At 45.3% G+C, this 18,141-nt stretch overlaps 1 pseudogene; it reads left to right on the top strand.

Annotated features, from left to right (window-relative positions):
- Nucleotides 1–16,132: 16,132 nt before the first annotated feature.
- On the top strand, nucleotides 16,133–17,403 carry Hnrnpa1-ps10 (heterogeneous nuclear ribonucleoprotein A1, pseudogene 10; annotated as a pseudogene).
- Nucleotides 17,404–18,141: the final 738 nt, after the last annotated feature.

An 18,141-nucleotide genomic window follows, 5' to 3' on the forward strand; every position in this document is an offset into this window, starting at 1 on the left:
GTGTGTTCTTGTCACTTGCCTCTAAAGCATCATGTTGCCAGACAAGTGACAGCAAGGAGAGACTGGAACCAGGCTCTGGAATGTTCTTTGGGGGATCACTCTGTTGATCCCTATTTGACTGTCTCATCTACAGGTTATTCAGGGTCACGGGGAAGGTTTGGATCTTGGCACTTGGATTCTGACAGACATGTTGTCACTGTGACTGGAGACTTGTGTGTGGGAAAGACCAACAAGCCAGGACACAGCAGTGACATTCAAGCCCTGCTCAATTTATGTCAGTGTACCAGTGACGAAATTCACGGCTCTGTTGTCCCTCGGGGCTGCTAGGGCTGTCTGCTTGGATGGATTCTTGCAGTGGTCTATGCCAGTGGCTTCTCCCTGCCTTGTGGTTGCTGATGGCCAGCAGCTCCAAGAGATAACTCAGGAATGCTGCTGACGCCACAAGCCGGCTCAACACCCTGACCCACTTGTGCTAGGACCCTTGGAAGCATAAGGCTCTCAGCTGCCACCAGCCAGGAGAAGGAACCAAGTTTCCATATTGTGAGCTGCTCATTTGTAGCCAGTGAACACACTGTCAAGTTTGGGCAGAAGCCAGAAATACCCACAGGGAGCCTGAAGATGGCACGGAAGCAAAATCATGTCATGTCTATCTAGTGGTAGCCCAGAGTTGCTCTGAAACGCTGTCAGTAAAGTGACCTTTTTGCAAACACGGGGGTCTGAGTCCAGTCTCCAGCATCCATAGAAAGAGTGGGAAATAGTGGTACACATTTAATCCCAGTGTCTCCACATGTGTACATATATACATGCTTACACACACATGTGAACCTCTCCACACAAGTGCATATGCATGTACACACATAGAATGAGTTTGAGTGTTAATGCTGGAAAAATGGAGTACTTGATGAGGACTCAGTAGCAGTCCCTGCCTCAATTTCTTTCAGATATGAGGTAGGCAGGACAGAGAGGCACCAATCATGGTCTGAGATTCTCCCTGTGTGTCCCATGCTTTGTCTTGCTGGTGTCTCAGCTTGAGAGCAGCTGAGCAGAGGTGCTGGGACCATGTAAGCCCACTAAGACCTGAGTGCTTGTCTCTGCTGAGTGGAGCTGACAGCAGATGTTTACAGACTCTAATGGAATGAATGGAAGATTCTGCATCTGTTTTGTCCAGGACAGAAGCATGTGGCCACGCGTGTCTACTGACCCTTGAAATTAGGCTGGTGCCATCAAGAAACTGAAATGTATTTCTTTTTAACTGATTCATGTGTGAGGTTTCATAGCCACATGTAGACAGTGGCCACTGCACTGGCTAACACATGCTTCTGTTGGGCTGTGGTAGCCTATTGAGTGTATCCCTACACAGGATGAGCTGTTCGCTCCTCTGGGCTGTGCACATTGCAGGTCTGCTCTCCGCCTCCCTTTAGAGATTACGGTGTCTCTTCTACTATATCCCGTTCACGTGAATATCTCCCCGGTCTCTCCTGCAATCCAGTTCCCCATGGCTGAGTCCGTATCACTGAGGGAGGGCTTTAAGGGGCATTAAACTCTAACTTTAGGTTTTTTCATCATTTTCATGACTGAATATGAAATTAAAGGTTTGGACTACATGCTGTCCACACTGAGCAACATCTGTAAAAATATATCAGGTTTTCCCTCTCAGCCCCTCTCCCAGAGACTAGTTATTTACTAATAAATACCTAGGCCATAAGCTTCGGCATGTTCTCTGACTTTCTCTTAATTTATTACCTTTTTATTCTAATCGGGGTTCAGCTTCATGGCTGTTTCCCTCTCCTTGTCTTCTTACATTGTCTCCTCAGAGTTTCTGGGGGTGAATCTCCCCTTTGTTCTATCAGGAGTTCAGCTGTCTGCTGGTTTACCTTAGTCTCCTCAGCAGTCCTGAATGCATCTCCGTACCTCTCACTATTTCCCAGAGTTCTCTCTCTCCCTCCTGGATGCCTCACCTCCTAATTCCTGCCTCATTTCATTGACCAATAAGCTTTTTTATTGACAAGTGATGCTTCTAAGAGATTCTGTCTACATCAAACCATGACCTCCATCATCAATAAGTGACCTCCTGACCTCTGTCCCCCACATAATCTTACATGAGCGTCTTCCAAGTTCTTCGTTCAACTGAAAATCAGCTACGGTCTACCCTGGCCTTGAAAGTGAGATTACAGATCTTCTTTTCCAAGATCTGGTCTTGCATCTACAGCACCCTATCCTAGTGAATGAAGTAAGTACCCTCAGAGGGACTTCTATAGCTCTTGACCAAGTGGGCTGAAGCCTGGGGAAGTGGACACTAGGTCACAGAAGGCAGACCCTCTGAAACTACACTCCACACAGCACAGCACAGCACAGCACTGTCTTTGCACAAACTGGGTCCCTCTTAGCCACATCAGAAGGCTGATTTTCTCCTCCCTCTCTGTCTACTGACAGAAAGGATTCTTTTCTTTTGAAAACGTTATATTGTTGCTACCAGTTTTCACAAAGGCAGCCAATCCAGGGATCTCTGCTGGTTTTGTATGTTTGTTTGTTTTGGTAAGCTTCAAATGTCTTCACCAAAAGTTTTTGTGAAAAAGAAATTGTGTTCTGAGTTCCAGTTTTGGAAAGATGATCTTTGGAGGCAAGCTTGCAAGTCGGTGTAGTAGAAATCTCCCAGGCAACTCCGCTCTTCCAGGAGCTCAGGCTAAAACACCAAGGTGGTCGGTTCTAAAGCTTTGAATTAACCCAGCCCCCAAAATTGGGAATCTTCATGTCCAAATGCTGAAAGCTCTTAGCCCCATTAGGGTTTTGATAGATTAATAAAGAGCCAAGAGCCAATGTCTGGGCAGGTAGACTGAGGCAGGACCTTGAGATTTGCGTGGCTAGGAACCAGAGGAGAGGAAGGAGGGAGATTGCCATGTGTCAGAGGGAGATGGATCAGGTTTAGAGCTGCAGAAGGAAATTAATCTGAAATGTAAGTGGAAAGGGAATGTGGCCCTATGGAAGGGGCTGCCCCGAAGGTAACAAGGCATCAAAGCTAAAACATAGATTTAGGAGCTGTTGAACCAGGAAGGAGCACTGGAGTAAAAGGTATGCTGGCCGGGCCGAGGATTAGAACTGCCCAGCTTTTGAGCTAGCCAAGGCACTTAAAAATTAACTGGTGTGTGTGTGTGTGTGTGTGTGTGTGTGTGTGTGTGTGTGTGTGTGTTTCATTTGTGAATCTAAAGAGCTCCTGGGCCAGTGGATGAGCGCACAACCCACTGGGAACCAAAGTGGTGTGGCTAAACTCGACACTACGCTTGACTCCTGTCTGCCTCATACACCACTTCAGCAAATGTGCAAAGTTAGACACCTCTCCCCACTTTCACTGCCACCTGCTGGTCTCCATCATCACAGTCTCTCTTGAGTCAATGTGGAGGATGATTGCCTAGTCTCTCACTTAATTCCATGGACAGCTGCGATCTGGTTCCTAACCATCAGCCAAAGGGACTGTGCTCCTCCTTTTTGACTCTCCTATTCACTCCAGTACAAGACATGGGTCAGCAATGTAAATGTGCTTGTTGTGTACAATGGATGGAGCCAAGAAACTCCTGAAACTTGTCCTCTAACCTCCAGACATGCACTGTGACACAACTGTATCTGCACACACACTCTCATTCACATACACATGTGCACATATGTGCACACATGCATAGATGTTCACACACATACATGTGCAAATGTATGCACAGATGTGTGCACATGTATTGATATCCTCAAACACACATGTACCCACAAACCACACACATATACACACATATGCACATGTACCCACACATACACTCATATCCCCATACACACATGCATACACATACCTTATACACATAAACATATAAAGAAGCACACACACTCCCACATATGCACACACATATACACATATACATACTCACGTATATGCATATATATGCACATGTACCCACATCCCCATATACAAATGTAGACACAGACCACACACACAAAGAACCACATATACATACACCATACCCCCACACACTCATATGCATACACATGCACACGTGTACACATGCATCCACCCACATATGCACACATACATGCACATGCACCCACATTCCCATACACACATGTACATATATGCACACATAGGCACATGCACTGATATCCCCATACTTACATGCACACACAGACTCCATACACATATGTGTATATGTATACATATACCATACCATACACAAGAATAATAAAATTTAATGAGTAAGACTTGTAAAACTAAAAAATGTGAAAAATAAGATTTTTGTGGTCAGACTCCTTCCCCACCTCCATACTTTGGACAATCATCTGCCTCCTCCTTTTCCTGGGTGGGAGGCTGCTCTTCCCTCCCATCCTAGCTCCCCCAAAGCCTTTGCTCTCACTGTTTCCTCTACCGGAATGTTTCTCCCTGGCCTCAGCATCTCCTCAACTCCTCCTACTTCTTCAGATGCCTGTTCACAGCTTACCTAGCTTTGGTTATCTGTGAGCATTTCCCTCATTTAAGTACAACTTTGGTAGTCATCCTGGTCATTTCCAGTCTTCCCCCGTTAAAATGTAGGCTCTGCAGAACATGAGTGCGGGCTCCTTTTGCTCACTGTCTGGAAAAGCACTTGGCACTCAGTAGACACCGTGAATATTTAGATGCTTCCTCTTAGCACTCAGTAGGCACCTGTGAATAGTTCAGTTCATATGTAAGTCTCGTCCACACAGGACACGTTCTGTATTTTGGTTCTTGCCAAGGAAGTCAAGATCCACCCCAGATGTGGATAAGGATACACTCTGGACACGAGAGTCTCAAATTTTGTATTAGGTTTCTAAAAATGTGTAAATGATGTATAACAAATAACACACAACTCAGGTGTAAACTGTATGTACTTTTAAATTGTTCTTTAATTTCTAAATATTTGGGGACATTTCTATTGTGACTTATAATATATATTGTGATTTATAAACCAACTGCAGTGTGGTCAGAAGCTGTTCACTGTGTGACACAATACTTCTGAATTTACTGACACTAAAACGCCAAAAGCACGAGTTAGGGGAGAAAGCCTTTGTTCTCACAGTTCAGGGGGACAACCTATCAAGGCAGGGGGGTCAGGGTGGAGGAGCAGGCAGCAGCTGGGTACCCAGCATGTACAATCTCAGGGAGCAGAAACTGACAGATGCATTTTCTTTATCAGCTCCTTTTCTCCACGTAGAGAATTTGCTAATGATATATTAATTTTACAAGTATTTCTTTATCTTTAATAACGGTGTCTACGTGAGTGTACATACACACGAGTGTCTGTGTGCACAAAGCTAAGCTCATTTCTGTGAACCAAACAGACTCCGGTTTTTGTGTTGGAACTGATCAGATCAGCCATCTCTCCCTGGCATTCGCATGTCTCTTGCTCTGTGCAGGGAGAAGCGTCCCTATCAGCTGGGGTCTTGCTATTCCTGTGAAAGACCCCTTGAAGGTTGACAAAGTTGACTTATTTAAATCCCATCTTATGTTCTCCTAAAAATGTTTTGACCCAAGGCCTCCTTCCCCCACTACTGGTATTTGAAAGCAAAGCCTGAAGAGAGACATCATCTAGAAACACCGCTCACATGATGTGGTCTTGGAATATTTTGACATTTCCTTAGTCTCCCAATAGGGGTTCTGTCTGTGGTAGAATTTCCATACAAGGTCTTCCCGTGTCTCTGGTTCATGGGTACACAGAGGTCATAAAAACAGAAAGAGGCACACAGAGACCCAGAAATAGCCTGTCCTTTGCTAGCACTGAGAACAGCACGATGCTGGTGGTGTATTTAGGAGTCTGGAACCTTGTACCAAGGGTTCCCCCACTACCATTATTTTTGGTCTTTGGCATTGTAGGAGATTTGACCTACAATGGGGCCAAAATTTCAATAGTCTTAAAAAATCTATTGATTTGTAATTTATGATGAGATCAGATTTTAACATAGGCTATAACTACTATGGTATGGGGCATAGGGTATAGCCAGTTAGCACATGGAGTAACAGGCTTTAGGTCTCAACCACATTGTTCCTTCTACTGATCTCTTTCCTCCAAAAGAACCCTGTTCTCTTTCATGTCACATGAACTTCCTTGTGCTCTTTGGTCCCCTCTCTTCCCTCTCAGACCAACATTTCATCCCTCTCTCTCCTCCTGTCCTGTCCTGTCCTTCCTCCTCCTCTCTTCTCTTCTCTTCTCTTCTCTTCTCTTCTCTTCTCTTCTCTTCTCTTCTCTTCTCTTCTCTTCTCTTCTCTTCCCTTCCCTTCCCTTCCCTTCTCCTCTCCTCCCCTCCCCTCTCCTCTCCTCTCCTCTCCTCCCCTCTCCTCCCGTCTCCTCCCCTCCCCTCCCCTCTCCTCCCCTCTCCTCTCCTCCCCTCTCCTCTCCTCCCCTCTCCTCCCCTCTTCTCCCCTTCCCTCTCCTCCCCTTCCCTCTCCTCTCCTCCCCTCTCCTCTCCTCTCCTCTCCTCCCCTCTCCTCTCCTCTCCTCTCCTCCCCTCTCCTCCCCTCTCCTCCCCCCCTCACACACACACACACATACACACACAGAGAGAAGTATGTGTGTATATATTTTAATCCGGATTCTACATATAAGAGAAAAACGTGACATTTGTCTTTCTATATCTGGCTTATTTTGCTTTATTTAACCCCAATGCTATCCATTTCCCCACAAATGCCCTAATTAATGGCATTCAATTGTCTATATGCACCATCAGTTATTGGGTGGAGCTCTGGGCTTGTTCTCACCTTGGCTGCTGTGGATACTGCAGCAGAAAGCGTGGCTGTGTGGGTACGTTGTCTAGGAATCCTTCGGGTGTATACCTTGGAGTGGTATAGCTGGCTCATATGGTATTTTGGTTGGTAGCTTTTTGAGGAATGATCACGAATTCATTCTATACTACTTCATAGTAGAATGGCTGCCCAAGTGTACATTCCTACCAGCACTATATAGTGTTCCTTTTTCTTCAACTCCTTGCCAGCTCTTGTTGTCTTAGTGTTTTTGAAGATTTATTTATTTTATTTTGTGTATGAGTGTTTTGTCTGCATACATGTATGAGCACTGCTGTGTGTGCATGCTGCTCAGGGAAATAAGAAGAGTACATCAGATCCCCTGAAGCTGGAGTCACATCATGTGGGTGTTGAGAATAACTCAGGTCTTCTGCAAGAATAAGTGCTCTTCACAACTAAGCCATATCTCCAGCCCCTAGTTAGTTGGTTATAGTTAGTTAGTTAGTTAGTTAGTTAGTTAGTTTCCCCTCGAGTATAGTCATTCTGACTCTACTAATTGACACTAATCTCAGTGTGATTTTCTTGACAGTGAAGGATGTTGAACACTTAAATTTTAATTGGCCATTTGTATCTCTTCCTTGAGAACTATTTAATTGTTGGCTCACTTATTGATAAGGCCTTTTGAATTTAAAATTTGGAGTTCTTTACAGGTTCTAGCAACTAATCCCCGGTTGGATGTATACCTGGCAAAGACTTTCTCTTGTTCTGTGGGCTGTCTCTTTGCATTGATAATGTGTTCCTTTGGTGGGAAGAATCTTTTCAATTTCCAGTAATCCAGATACAAATTCTGGATTTATTTTCTGTGCTATTATTTAGATTTTCTTCCAGAAATTCTAAAGTTTTAGGTATCATATTAAGTTCAATTATTTATTTGTAATTGATTTTCATTCAGCATAAGAGATAAAGACCTAGTTTTGTTCTTTTACACATCTTTTCTCAGCAGCATTTGTTGAAGAGGCTTTGACCCCCAATGTATATTTTTAATGCTTGTCACAATTTATATGGCTAGAAGTTATGTTTGCTTCTGTTACCTCTATTTCATTCCACTGTTTTTTGTGTCTGTTCTTGTATCCATGCCATACTGTTTTTGTTACTATGTCTCTGCAGTATAGTTTGAGATCAGGTATTACAGTATCTCTGGAGTTCTCACAGCTTAGAGTCTTTTGTCTAGTTGGTCTCTTCAGTACTGACAAGTGAATTTTTAGAATTCATTTTCTAGTTTTGTTTTGACTATCACTGGAATTTTAAAGGAAATTGGGTTTCATCTATAGATTGCATCAGCAACATAGCAATTGTCACGGCATTAATTTGGTCAGTCCATGAGAACATGATGTCTCGCTGTCTTCTGGTGTCTTTAATTACACCAGTGTTTCGAAGTTTTCATGTTATTCATGTCTTTTATGTTCTTGGTTGAGCTCGTTCCTTATTTTAAGGTTTGTGGAATGATTGTGAATGTTTTCTCTCCTGATTTTCTTTTCAGTGTATATAAAGCCTCAGATTTTCACATATTGATCCTGTATCTTGCTGCTTTGATGGAAGTATCCATTAGCCCTGACTTTCCACTACACTGGAGAGTCTAGCCTTGGCAGGACCAAGGGCTTCTCCTTCCATCGGTGCCCAACAAGGCCATCCTCTGCTACATATGTAGCTGGAGCCATGGGTCTATCAGTGTGTACTGTTTGGATTGTAGTTTAGTCCCTGAGAGCACTGGTAAGTCGGTATTGTTGTTCTTATGGGGTTTCAAGCCCCTTCAGCTCATTCAATCCTTTCTCTAACTCCTCCAACGAGGACCACATTTTCAGTTCAATGGTTGGCTGCAAGTGTCTGCCTCTGTACTTGTCACACTCTGACTGAGCCTCTCAGGAGACAGCTATATCAGACTCCTTTCTTGGCATCAGAAATATTGTCTATGTTTGGTGGCTGTATGTATTTGAGCTGGATTACCAGATGGGGCAGGCTCTGAATGGCCATCCCTTCAGTCTCTGTTCCAAACTTTGTCTCCATATTTCCTCCTATGAATAGTTTGTTCCCCCTTCTAAGAAGGAGTGAAGCATCTGAACTTTGGTCATCCTTTTTCTTGAGTTTCATGTGGTCTGTGAATTGTATTTTGGGTAATCTCAGCTTTTGGGCCAATATCCACTTATCAGTGAATGCATACCATGTGTTTTTGTTTTGTTTTGTTTTTTGTTTTTTGTTTTGTTTTTGTAATTGGGTTACCTCACTCAGGATGATATTTTCTGGTTCCATCCATTTGCCTATGAATTTCATGAAGTCATTGTTTTTAATAGCTGAGTAGTACTCCATTGTGTAAATGTACCACATTTTCTGTATCCATTCCTCTGTTGAAGGACATCTGGGTTCTTTCCAGCTTCTGGCTATTATAAATAAGGCTGCTGTGAACATAGTGGAGCATGTGTCTTTGTTATATGTTGGAGCATCTTGGGTATGTGCCCAGGAGAGGTATAGCTGGGTGCTCAGGCAGTTCAATGTCAATTTTCTGAGGAACCTCCAGACTGATTTCCAGAGTGGTTGTACCAGCTTGTAATCCCACCAACAATGGAGGAGTGTTCTTTCTCCACATCCTCACTAGCATCTGTTGTCACCTGAGTTTTTTGTTTTTTTTTTTATCTTAGCCATTCTGACTGGTGTGAGGTGGAATCTCAGCGTTGTTTTGATTCACATTTTCCTGATGACATTTCTTAAATGCTTTAACCTCCCTTGTAGTCCACCACCCACCAGAGGCAGTGAAAAAGAAAGGTTAGGATACAGGGGTTGGTGGAGGGGGGGGAAGTGGACCTGTTATAAAGGTTCTTTGGAGTAACTCCCATCTGTGTTGTCTGAAAAATGGCAATTGAGTTTACAGGTTAGCAGGCAGCAGCAGCTTGATTCACTGGCAAACACTTCATGGTACCCCTCCAGTCCAGTTTGGTAGAATCAGGTTAGCAACAGTGGTGACATGACCTAGTAGAAACAGCCAGGCCTTGGCCTCTGCTTGAGTCAGCAGGAGGGAGCAGGAGGAACACCAGGAGAAGTTCCTGACTGTGCCTTTCTCAGGGAAGGGAAGATCAGAGAAGATGTAAGACCCACAAGTGTTACATAGCTAGCTGTACCAACAAGCTAAGCTCGCTCTCTCTCAGTCACACCATGGAGTCCTATTAATACTTCTCAAACAGCCTGTGTGTCCTCCACGTGCCTTGCCTCAGCACAGGTTTAGTATCCAATCAGTCTGAGTCTGTGGAAGTGGCAAGAAACTGCAGCACACCACCAGAAGTTTTCTAGTATGTTTCTCTCTATGGAGTTCCAATAAATGCAGCTCAACTACGCAATGTAAGGCAGACCAATACATGCATGTTGTTAGCAAAGAATCCCTCATCACATGTCATTTCATGTGCTTGCTTTAGTAGAACATCCTCTCTCCTGTGTCTTCTTCAGTGAAACGTTCCTTCACAAGTCTGCCTGAGCCTTTCACACTTGAGTCCACTTTAACGAAATATTCCTTTACGTGTTTGCCCCAGCAAAACGCCATCCAAATGACTTTCCAAAGAACCCTTAAGTCTCAACTTCACATCCCCTCCTCTCTTCCAAGTCCCATCTCCACATACCCCTCCTCTGATTACCTTTCCACTTCTACTCAGAGAAGGGAAAGTCCCCCCTCCTGCCCCCAGGTATCAACCCACCCTGGCATGTGAAGTCACAGCAGGACTGAGCACATCCTCTTCCTCCAAGGCTACAATCCACAGACCCAAAGAAACTGGGTAACAAAACTTTTTCTTACATCCCTTATCTAAAACCTATCCATCTCCAAGAACTTGTGATACTACTCTTATAAAGCATATACCACTTATACACAACGAGATCTAGTTACAGATCCTCCAGTGTTCTACTTATCCTGTGTTTTACATCACCTCTGGGATGCATCCCTAAAGCACGTTAACTCTGTGTATGTTTATATATGTGCAGGTGTGTGTGTATGTGTGCGTGCACGCGCATGTGTGTGTGCTATCCTCATTTGCCATCTACTGTCTTTTTTCAAACAGGTTCTTTCTCTGATCTGGAGCTTCCTGTGTAGGCTGGCTGGCCTGTGAGCCCCAGGGAGCTGCCTGTCACCCCCACACAAGTAAGTATTTCACAGTAAGTATTTTACCCATGAGCTATCATCCCAGCCCCAGATTTTAACTTTAAAATAGCTTTCAAATCTGACAGGAGAAATCTTTTGTCAGAAAGATCAATATTTTCCTTATCACTGTTTATTCTTAATTATGCAGTTTTCCAGATAAATATTATGTTAGCTTTGTTTAGTTAAAAAACCTAGCATTAGCAGCTTGAAAGATGGCTTTGTGTACTGCAGAGGACCTGGGCAGTTCTCAGCATCCTTTAACCCCAGCTCCAGGGGGAGCCTCTGGTCTCTGCAGGAACCTGCACTCAGTGCACATGGCCATGCAGAGACATAACTAAAGGTAAAGTATTTTTTCAAACCTTGTACTAAACTTGGTGTGTGATAAATGGAAAAAAACACAACCATTTAGGGGAAAACTATTTTTCAGAGTACTTTAATATTCTTAACATTTCCACTCATAAATGTCTTACTGCCCAATATAGGCCACTCAATCCTGTCACTGAATGAACATGTGTACATAGAAGGTTTTTGTATGTGTGTGCATATCAATGTTATTATGTGTGTGTTCTATGCAATTTTTGTTATACCTTTGCTAGCCACTAGCTTTTTATTACATTTATTTATTTTGTGCATGCATGTGGACATGTGTCTGGGCATGCACATGCCACAGCATGCATGTGCACATGTGTCTGGGTGTGCACATGCCACAGCATGCATGTGGGAATCAGAGCACAGATTGCAGGAGTTGTTCTTCTCCTCCCACCATGTGGGCCCTGGGAGTTGAACTCAGTTTGTCAGGCTTTGGCAAACACCTTTAACCACAGAGACAGCTCACCAGACTCTCAGATATTTGTTTTTCTGCTGTAGCTGGGAACAGGAGACATTGTTACTGATCTTCGCTAGTTTCTAGGACCAGTGGTAATGTCTAATAATCTCCTGCTGGATTGTCACTTATTATGATATGTCCCTGCCATCTCTACTTGGTTGTGTGTGTCTTTCTTAGCCAACAGTCATAGAGTGGTCTAGTCTCTTGATCTGTAATCCTACTCCGTGAGTACCAGAATATCCTATGAGATGCTGAGCTGCACAGAGGGAGAACATGGAACCCAGGCTTCCAAAATATATGTAGCATGAGATTATCATTTTAATGATGCTTATGCAACTAAGTAGAACCAAAGATACATGGCATCTCTCATTTCAGAGAATAAAACAGAGCTATGCCCTCATGGAGGGAGAAATGAACATTAGTGCCACATCATAACACACAGTCATAGAAATTCCAACATCATAGCAGTATTACTTTTTGTGATCTGTAATTCACCCCATAAGCTCCAAGAACCTTCTTTCATCAGAGAAGGACATGGTTTATTTCAGAGCAAGACAAAAACAGAGGGTTGACCAGTTGGCTAATCTCCTGATCTTGTTTTCTAAGTTGTTTTCTGAGCACACTGTCACTACAGGGTTGGAACATGCTGGAGCAATGGTTCTCACTTCAGGAGAGTCTGTAAGTGCCAACACAAACATGTGTGAGCCCCATCCTGGAAATTTCCTACTCTACAGTCACCTTTGGAGGGGGCATGGGCAGGTAGCTGGAACTAGTGGCCCTTCACAGCAATGCACCCTGACAAGAGCTTGTGTTTTTAAGCAAAATTTCTTTAAAGTATTCTGTAGACATATAGAAAGATGGGGCTTCCATCCAACTCCCAGTCAGATTTTCAAAGTATGTGCTGTGAGCCCAGAGGTCAGAGCCCAATGACACATACCCCTCCGCTACCAGCTTGAAATACGTTTATGCTCCTCAACTGTTTTTGCTGATGCTGTAATTTGAAATCCCTCTAGGGGAAAGGCCCTAGAGTAAGAAGGCAGCTGAGTTCCCTGGTTCCCATGCAAACAGCCCACTGCACCCCAGGACTGTTCTTTTCTAAAACCTCCAGTGTTTCCATCAGGAGTGATGGGGGACGCAGGCTCCAACTGTACTAAAAAAAAAAATCAACAATTAAGCAAAAAACGCATAATGAGATTGCTGTGAGCCCAAGATGGAGAGTCAGGCATGGAAAGCATCATTCCAGAGACTAGGAGCTTCTCAAGCTCAACAGCATGGCCCTGCTCACCTGCACACCCACACAGCATGGCCCTGCTCACCTGCACACCCACACAGCATGGCCCTGCTCACCTGCACACCCACACAGCATGGCCCTGCTCACCTGCACACCCACACAGCACGGCCCTACACTCCTGCACACCCACACAGCATGGCCCTGCACACCTGCACAGCATGGCCCTGCTCACCTACACACCTGCACAGCATGGCCCTGCACACCTGCACACCCACACAGCATGGCCCTGCACACCTGCACACCCACACAGCACGGCCCTGCACACCTGCACACCCACACAGCATGGCCCTGCACACCTGCACACCTGCACAGCATGGCCCTGCACACCTGCACACCCACACAGCATGGCCCTGCACACCTGCACACCCACACAGCACGGCCCTGCACACCTGCACACCCACACAGCATGGCCCTGCACACCTGCACACCTGCACAGCATGGCCCTGCACACCTGCACACCCACACAGCATGGCCCTGCACACCTGCACACCCACACAGCATGGCCCTGCACACCTGCACACCCACACAGCATGGCCCTGCACACCTGCACACCCACACAGCATGGCCCTGCACACCTGCACACCCACACAGCACGGCCCTGCACACCTGCACACCCACACAGCATGGCCCTGCACACCTGCACACCCGCACAGCATGGCCCTGCACACCTGCACACCCACACAGCAAGGCCCTGCACACCTGCACACCCACACAGCAAGGCTCTGCACACCTGCACACCCACACAGCATGGCCCTGCACACCTGCACACCTGCACAGCATGGCCCTGCTCACCTACACACACAGCACGGCCCTGCACACCTGCACACCCACACAGCATGGCCCTGCACACCTGCACACCTACACAGCATGGCCCTGCACACCTGCACACCCACACAGCATGGCCCTGCACACCTGCACACCTGCACACCCACACAGCATGGCCCTGCACACCTGCACACCTGCACACCTGCACATCTGCACACCCACACAGCATGGCCCTGCACACATGCACACCCACACAGCATGGCCCTGCACACCTGCACACCTGCACACCCACACAGCATGGCCCTGCACACCTGCACACCTGCACATCTGCACACCCACACAGCATGGCCCTGCACACATGCACACCCACACAGCATGGCCCTGCACACCTGCCAGTGCCTGCACCGCCAGTGTGTGTATATCGGGCATAGGTCTGCAGGATTGAAAGAAAACACGTACACAGGTCACCTGTTTTCAGAGAGTGCCACCAAGACTTTACTGAGATCTCCTTATATACCAGAGGCAAAAGCCATGGAAAACAACAAGGCAGGTGAAAATCCCCAACCAGGAAAACAGGAAAAGTCTGTGTGGTGGAAAGTTCCAGGCCCAATCAGGGGCACAAACAACTTCTTAAACAACAAGCTGGAAGGCTTGGTGGGGAGGAAGGGTGCCATGGAAAATCCCCCCAAATCAGGGGCTAAGAGCAGCTGCCAAGGGTGTAAACAACTTCTTGCTATAGCAGGCTAAAAGGCTCAGCGAGGGAGAAGGGAAACACCCCAAGGTAGGGCCCAACAATTCCCCCTCTTTTATTTTTTAAGTAGCGCCTGCCTTAGGATCAATCTGGGGTTCCAAAATGCTATCCTGTCTCTGAAAACCCTGCCAGCCTCAGGGTTTCTGTCTTAGGCGAGTATGGTCCCAGAAGGTTGCCCATCTTTGGCTAAGTACTTGTCATACAAACTGAGCCTAATTTTGGCCGATGGATTATTCCCGGCCAATGAAAACCAAACCTGTTTGGTTTCAGCCTGAGACTGGATCTGTTGGTACTTTAAAACAGCCCAAGGGCAGCTGCTAAGGGCGAGCAATCAAGATAAGCATTTAAAGCCCCAACAGCCTTGCTGCTATTAAGGACCTTAACAGGGTTACATACATAGAATGATAAAAGGTAGAACAAGATATAACATGGATTTCCCAAAGAAAGTTCAATTGACAGCAGTTTGTTAGTTGAGATTAAGAATGACCAACTGAATCTGAATATTAATGCCACTCTGCACAGCCAATGCCATGGCAACTTCTCCAGAATGTATCCATAGTCCCATAGTCCCAACAACAGCTGCCAATTGAGATATGGCCACACTGGCCACTGTAGCAGCAGTGGCTGAAATGGCGATGACAGCAATTGACTGTCCCAGTAATGTCAAAGTCTCTTTTATGCCTGTAGAGTACCACTGGGAATCAGCCTTCATCCAGAGGAATGGGGATCACACCAGGAACTTGAACAATCCATGTAGAATCTTCTTGTTCCCAGCAACTGGTCAGTAGGATAGGACCTGGAAGAACAATGGAGAATCTTCTCCCTTGACACTGCCTTAGTCCCTTTCTGAACCAAAAAGGAAAAAGGGTGCCAACACGCATGGCACAGATTTTAGAAAATGTTTACTGTTCTTATTTGGGCAAAAATGTAGGGAGGTTTCAAAAATATCAGATACACTTCAAGAGGCAGTACTTAGAGGTTCAGGCCAGCACCTATGTGCTGGTCTAGGAGGCAGATAACTACCATTTCTAACAAGTCTATTGGGGTACAAAATATCTCTCAATCCTATTAACACTAGCAATGGTAACAGTAATACTTAAATTAGCTATGGAAACATTATTAAAAGTAAACATGAATGAAAAAAGGAGCTATTTAACGAGGCTTTATAAAAATCTTAACAAAACATAGACTATCTTTTAAGATGAAAAAGTTAAGAATCATTCTTTTTACCTTTATGTGAGCTGCCGTTTTACCTGTTGCATGGTTTGTTGTAATAACGGCAGGCCATGCTGTGCTATGTATTCCCACTGGCATCAGGATCAGGAGATTCTTCATGAAGTTTTGGTATATCCCTGGGTGGACTGTTGTCCACTGGATGCACACAACACTCAGAACCCAAACAGTGGCCTCAGCATCCTTGGGAAAGATGCAAGCTGATCCTCTCACCCTGACTAAGATGGGGTCAGGCCCCTTCCAGGCTCCTGAGGCCAGAGCTTTCCATTTAAGTAAACCATTATGTGCTCTGTCCTTCCTCCAGTGCCTGTCAGCTGCTGAGAGACCAGCCTTATCCACAATTAAAAAATGTAAGATATAAAGAATAGTTGAGGGACATGTTCGTTATTTTATTTCTTTCTGCTCTTTAATGCCGCCGAGGAAGCATCGCTGAACGCTCTCATCCCCTGCCGCCATGTCTAAGTCAGAGTCCACCAAGGAGCCGGAACAGCTGTGGAAGCTCTTCATTGGAGGGCTGAGCTTCAAAACAACCGACGAGAGTCTGAGGAGCCATTTTGAGCAATGGGGAACACTCACCGACTGTGGTAATGAGAGATCCAAACAACAAAATATCCAGAGGCTTTGGGTTTGTCACATACACCACTGTGGAGGAACTGGATGCTGCCATGAATGCAAGACCACACAAGGTGGATGGAGGAGTTGTGGAACCTAAGAGAGCTGTGTCAAGAGAAGATTCTCCGAGACCAGGTGCCCACTTAACTGTGAAGAAGATCTTTGTTGGTGTTAAAGAAGACACTGAAGGACATCACGTATGAGTTTATTTTGAGCAGTATGGGAAAATTGAAGTGATTGAAATTATGACTGACAGAGGCAGTGGAAAAAAGAGGGGCTTTGCTTTTGTCACCTTTGATGACCCTGACTCTGTGGATACGATTGTTATTCAGAAATACCATACTGTGAATGGCCACAACTGTGAAGTAAGAAAGGCTCTGTCGAATCAAGAGCTGGCTAGTGCCTCATCTAGCCAGAGAGGTTGAAGTGGTTCTGAAAACTTTGGTGGTGGTCATGGAGGTGGTTTTGGTGGCAATGACAATTTTGGTCGAGGAGGGAATTTCAGTGGTCGTGGTGGCTTTGGTGGCAGCCGTGGTGGTGGTGGATATGGTGGCAGTGGGGATGGCTATAATGGATTTGTCAATGATGGTGGTTATGGAGGAGGCAGCCCTGGTTACTCTGGAGGAAGCAGAGGCTATGGAAGTGGACAGGGTTATGGAACCCAGGGCAGTGGCTATGGCGGGAGGGGCAGCTATGACAGCTATAACGACGGAGGAGGCAGAGGCGGCTTTGGCGGTGGTAGTGGAAGCAATTTTGGAGGTGGTGGAAGCTACAATGATTTTGGCAATTACAACAACCAGTTATCAAATTTTGGACAGATGAAAGGAGGAAACTTTGGAGGCAGGATCTCTGGCCCTTATGGTGGTGGAGGCCAGTACTTTGCTAAACCACGAAACCAAGGTGGCTATGGAGGTTCCAGCCGCAGCAGTAGCTATGGCAGTGACAGGAGGTTCTAATTACAGCCAGGAAACAAAGCTTAGCAGGAGAGGAGAGCCAGAGAAGTGACAGGGAAGCTACAGGTCACAACAGATTTGTGAACTCAACCAAGCACAGTGGCAGGGCCTAGCTGCTACAAAGAAGACATGTTTTAAACAATACTCATGTGTGCGGGCAAAAACTCCAGGACTGTATCTGTGACTAATTGTATAACAGGTTATTTCAGTTTCTGTTCTGTGGAAAGTGTAAAGCATTCCAATGAAGGGTTTTACTGTAGACCTTTTTCACCCATGCTGTTGACCGCTAAATGTAAAAGTCTGATCATGACGCTGAATAAATGTTTTTTTTTAAAAAAAGAATAGTTGATAATTTAGTAGAAGGGGCTTATACTCTCCCTCTTTTATTCTTTCAAGTTGGTTTTTTATGGTCAAATGGGCTCGCTCTACAATTTTTTGACCTTGAGAAGGGATACCGGTAAGGGATACCGGTTTTATGAAGAATATCGAAATAAGCACAAAATTGTTGAAATGTTTTGCTGGTATATGCTGGTCCATTATCAGTTTTTAGTTGCCTAGGCACATTCATAAAAGCAAAGGCTTGTAAACAATGGCTTTTCACATCTTTGATCTTTTCTCCACTGTGAGCAGAAGCAAAGATCAGTCCTGAATAGGTATCTATGGACACATGGACATATTTCAATTTCCCAAAAGAAGGTACATGTGTGACATCCATTTGTCAAATATCATTAGGCACCAATCCTCTAGGATTGATGCTCAGACTGGGTGAGGGTATTAACAGAGCACACGAGGGACATAGAGTAACT

Source organism: Rattus norvegicus, chromosome 1 (assembly GCF_036323735.1).
Source record: "Rattus norvegicus strain BN/NHsdMcwi chromosome 1, GRCr8, whole genome shotgun sequence".
In the NCBI taxonomy this organism is placed as follows: Eukaryota; Metazoa; Chordata; class Mammalia; order Rodentia; family Muridae; genus Rattus; species Rattus norvegicus.